Genomic DNA, 5,108 nt, shown 5'->3' with positions numbered 1-5,108 from the left:
ACTAAGCCATGGGGAAGGCATGAATCTCCTTTGTGGAGAGGGACCTGGACTTGCCTTCCCTTCAAAGCAGTAACCTGTGAGTTCTTTGTCTCAAGGGACAGGCCACATAAGTCACTATACCTGATCTTAAAGCACAGGCCCATGATCTAAAAATATGGATAATAAATGTATACTTTTTCACTATCAAATTAACCTATATATTTTATTTTCACTATGCCACTAATTCATTTAAAACATCAAGGCTGTTCAGGCCATTAACTAGCTAGATTAAATAAAAATTTCCTTCAATAGAATAATAATCTTTTTTTTTTTTTTTTTTTTTTTTTTTTTTGGTTTTTCGAGACAGGGTTTCTCTGTATAGCCCTGGCTGTCCTGGAACTCACTTAGTAGACCAGGCTGGCCTCGAACTCAGAAATCCGCCTGCCCCTGCCTCCCGAGTGCTGGGATTAAAGGCGTGCGCCACCACGCCGGGCTAGAATAATAATCTTGAAATGGGAAATTTAATTCATAAATATGTATAGAAAAACCTATCATTCAATATATAGTTATCAAGAAGACAAAGACACCTGAAATCATGGAGCTCATGCTGTAATTGAAACTCTCACAATAATCATAAGTATAATAAATGAATAATAAATAATGAATACATAAATGTAACTGAATCTCCCACAATAAATCATAAATATAACATAATGACCTAAAAACCTAAGTTGGCTGAGAAGCTCTGGAATAACAACACAGAAAATGATCTTCTGTAAAGCAAAGCAAAGACTTGGAAATCCAAGGCCCCCCAAATACATGATTCTTTTTTTTTAATTGGATATTTTCTTTATTTACATTTCAAATGTTATACCATTTACATGATTCTTAAGTGGGTACTATAAGTTATATAACTACAGCTTTCACGAATGCAGAAAATGAAAGCTAAGTTATGTACGATAATTCAAGAAAAAAGTGGACTCTAGGAAGTTGAAAGATACATAAATAATTACATTAAAACAAATTAAATAATTATGCTTATTAGTAATAAATCGATAACTAAAATATGTATAGCTGATAAAGGTAAGAAAGCTACAACTTAAGTTCCCTGATGGTAGAGTTGTAATACAGAAGAATATATCTGAAAGACAATTCTACATTTAGAGAAAAATTAAGATTTCAGATGTCTTTTTAAAAATGGTTTATTGACTCTTTATGAGTTTCACATCATGTAACTCAGTCCCGTTCATCTCCCTGTCCCCCTCATATCTGCTTTGTGTTTTGCAATCTCCTACCTCCACTAAAACACACACACATAGATAGCCAAACAAAGCCTAGAAAAACATCTCATTGTGTAAGCTGTAGTATTTCACAGTGTGTCCCCCAGTATACCCCTTTATCCACACATCTTAATTTGCAAATGCTCATTGCAATGGGTCATTGGTCTGGTTTGAGGTATCTGGCTTCTGTAGCACCATCAATATTGGATTCTTATGTGGTTAACCTCCTAGTGGTTATTCTGTTCTTGCGCTGTGTCATGTAGATCCTGAAGCTTTGGATCAGCAGGACTGACCCTTTCATGCATTCGGTGTAGATGATATAGATTTTGGCTTGGGCCATCTCAGAGCCTTGGATTTCAGCAGGATAGCGCTCCCTTATCTGCCCCACCAGGGCGAGCTCTCCAGCACTGCTCCTGCTAGGCCACTCAATGCTGCCATTGACAGGAGGCAGGGCCAGCACATCTGCTCTCATGTCCTCAGAGTTGGCCAGCTCACCTGAACCCAAGCCTTCGGAGCCAGCTCCACTGCGCTGCCAAATCAAGGCACAAGGTCCATTCTCCCAAGGGCTGCAGCCTTTGAGGGCCTGGATCAGCTCACACACCCTCGAAGCTGGCTCACCTGTGCCTTGGCCATCAGGGTCAGCTCTATTATGTTGCCCAGGTGAGGCACAGGGCCTGCTCTCCTGAGTGCTACAGCCAGTGAGGGGTCAGAGCCAGCTCACCCGCTCCCATGACCCCAGGGTCAGCTTACCCAACTAACTTCAGATGTCTTTAGTCTGAAAATTCCAATTCAGGAAATATGAAAAAAAGTATAAAAATAGAAAATAATCTTATAATAAATAAATTTTTGCTTTGTTTTGACAGGGTTTCTCTGTGTAGCCCTGTCCTGGAACTTGCTCTGTAGAACAAGTTGGCCTCAAACTCAGAGATCTACTTACCTCTGCCTCTGCCTCCCAAGTGCATATACTACTACTACCACCTAGCTAAAAATTAAATATTCTTTTTTTTTTTTCATCAGGAGAGAATTTTATCTTAAAAGTGTCACCTTAAACTGCAACAATGTCTGTTAAATATCACAATTAAACATGCCAAAGGAGAAGCCATGTTGTCAGATGCCCACCTACCCCCCCATACACCTCAACCTCAAACTCACCCTTGCTCACTGTCTATATCTCTTTTTTCTCTCTTTCTCTCTCTCTTTCTTTCTTTCTTTCTTTCTTTCTTTCTTTCTTTCTTTCTTTCTTTCTTTCTTTCTTTCTTTTATTAAGCAAGAGGAAGTACACAGATACATGTTGGTAAATGCTGTCTGTATTCACATAGAGACACAGTGTAATCTCTGAGCCTAATATACAGAGAAAAGAAAAGAGCTAGAATTCTATGCACTACTTACTGCATTACTACTAGCATGCTCTAGCCTCCAGCAGAGTCAAGGGAACGGGGGGGGGGTGTTCCCACAGAGCATGGTGGTAGTGTTGAATCCACAAGTTTTTGAGACAAGAAAGGATAAAAATGTATTTAGATGGGCTGGTGAGATGGCTCAGTGGGTAAGAGCACCCGACTGCTCTTCCGAAGGTCCAGAGTTCAAATCCCAGCAACCACATGGTGGCTCACAACCATCCGTAACGAGCTCTGGCGCCCTCTTCTGGAGTGTCTGAAGACAGCTACAGTGTACTTACATATAACAAATAAATAAATCTTTAAAAAAATGTATTTAGAGCAGAAATGTGGAGATTCTTTTGCTCAAGATATTTTTCCCCAAATTAGTTGAGAACCATGATGTTGAGACTTCAAAAACAGGGTGACCGAGCACAGAGGAACAAGGAGAAAAGGACTGCAACTTGCTCCCAGGGACTGGAGAAAATTAAAAAAAAAAAAAAAAAGAAAGAAAAAGAAAATAACAAGGAAGGTTGGAATCCATCAATCTTCTGTGGTAGTCATCCTCACTTTCATCCTCCTCTCCCTCCTTGCCTTCATCCTCATTGTCATCTTCTTCACCTTCATCATCATCTACTTCATCAATATCTTCCAACCTTTCCTTCTCTGTGTTGTCTTCTTCTTCTTCTTCTTCTTCTTCTTCTTCTTCTTCTTCTTCTTCTTCTTCTTCTTCTTCTTCTTCTTCTTCTTCTTCTTCTTCTTCTTCTTCTTCTTCTTCTTCTTCATTTTCTTCTTCTTCCTCTCCTTCATCACCCATATTGGGAACCAAATAGTTCTGCAAGGGATTTGGCCAAATATCATCTCTGATGACCTATCCTAACTTGTCAGCACCTACATCAGAATGGTCAGTAAACCAGGTAAAGAAGTTCTCTGGCTCTTCGTGCTGCCTTTCTGCTGTCCTTATTCTGCGTTAGACTTGGGCATTTTGTCAAATCCTTTCCAGATTTCCACTTGATTTCAGTGGACTTTGAAGACGGGTCACCACTCTCATTCGGATGGGATTCTTTGGAGAGAACTTTATTTTCAAAGTAAGGATTTTCATCAAAATAAAAATCTATTCTGTGCCGGGCGTGGTGGTGCATGCCTTTAATCCCAGCACTCGGGAGGCAGAGGTAGGCAGATTTCTGAGTGTGAGGCCAGCCTGGTCTACAGAGTGAGTTCCAGGACAGCCAAGGCTACACAGAGAAACCCTGTCTCGAAAATCAAAACAAAACAAAAATCTATTCTGTAACTTGATTTAATGTCTTCAAATTAAACTTCAACTCTGCTCAAATAATGCAGAGCCTCCTTGTCCTCCACCCCAAACAATGCAGACACTTATGGATGATTCACAAATGTTGTTACCCCCAAATTTGGGATTTTGGCGATCAATTCTGACTTCTCCTGAAAAAATAGTTGGTGGAGTTTGTTATGTTTTGTTCTACTTTCAAAATTTCCTCACTGGCTGGTTCATTAAGTCTGGCTATTTCATTTTGTACTTCATCAACGTGTTCAATTGCTTCTTGGTGTTCTTTTTCTGAGGTCTTGTCTGCCCTGTCTTGATTGGAGTTGAGCTCCTTTTTCTTGGCTTTGGCCAGGACATGGTGCCCTCCGCACTGGGTGGTGGGGGTGGGGTGGGGGGGGGGAGTGCGGAGCAGGCGGGGCGGGGAGGGGGAGTGAAGGGACAGCCAAGGGGGCGGCCAGTGACTTCCCCTCACACCTCACGTGAGGGCGCTCGCTTTTTCTGGCCTCCCATGACAGCCTAGCACTGCCCTCAGTGCCTGAAGCTGTGGCAGGCCCAGGCGAGTTGTGTTGAGCCTTTGGTCCGAGCTCTCACTGAAGGTGGGGCTCCTTGACTCGCACCCTGCTCTGGCTTGCTTCTTGATTGCCCTGAGCCGCCTCCTCCTTAAAATTTTATTTATTTATTTATTTATTTATTTATTTATTTATTTATTTATTTATTTATTTATTTCTTCGAGACAGGGTTTCTCCCTGGCTGTCCTGGAACTCACTCTGTAGACCAGGCTGGCCTCGAGCTCAGAAATCTGCCTGCCTCTGCCTCCCAAGTGCTGGGATTAAAGGCGTGTGCCACCACCGCCCGGCCTAAAATTTATTCTTAAAGGTAAAAATGTTAGACAATAAACATAAATCATCAAAAAGATTATTTAAATTAATACGAACATTGCTGAATACCATGCAAACATGCAAATATTAAACCACGTTTATACTGTATTTTCATGCACTGTCTCGTAGCATTTTTTGTACTGTGTGCATGGATTTGAGCAGGACATCACTGCATTATGTGTGATCTAAGTCATCAACAACAGTTGTTTCAAGCAAGGTTAAAAGATTTAACAAAGGTTCTTATTTGGACGAAGAAATGGCTGCTTAGAAGTCATGAGCAATGTGCTGTGCTGAGGAACAGGCTGGCTTGGTT

At 41.2% G+C, this 5,108-nt stretch overlaps 1 pseudogene; it reads right to left on the bottom strand.

Annotated features, from left to right (window-relative positions):
- Positions 1-1,470: 1,470 nt before the first annotated feature.
- LOC110286253 (uncharacterized) lies at positions 1,471-4,427 on the bottom strand (annotated as a pseudogene).
- Between the last annotated feature and the right edge of the window lie 681 nt (positions 4,428-5,108).

Source organism: Mus caroli, unplaced genomic scaffold (genome assembly GCF_978045245.1).
Source record: "Mus caroli unplaced genomic scaffold, Mus_caroli_1 scaffold_5, whole genome shotgun sequence".
In the NCBI taxonomy this organism is placed as follows: domain Eukaryota; kingdom Metazoa; phylum Chordata; class Mammalia; order Rodentia; family Muridae; genus Mus; species Mus caroli.
Note: the sequence above shows the minus strand (reverse complement) of the source record. Positions and strands in the feature narration are given on the sequence as shown.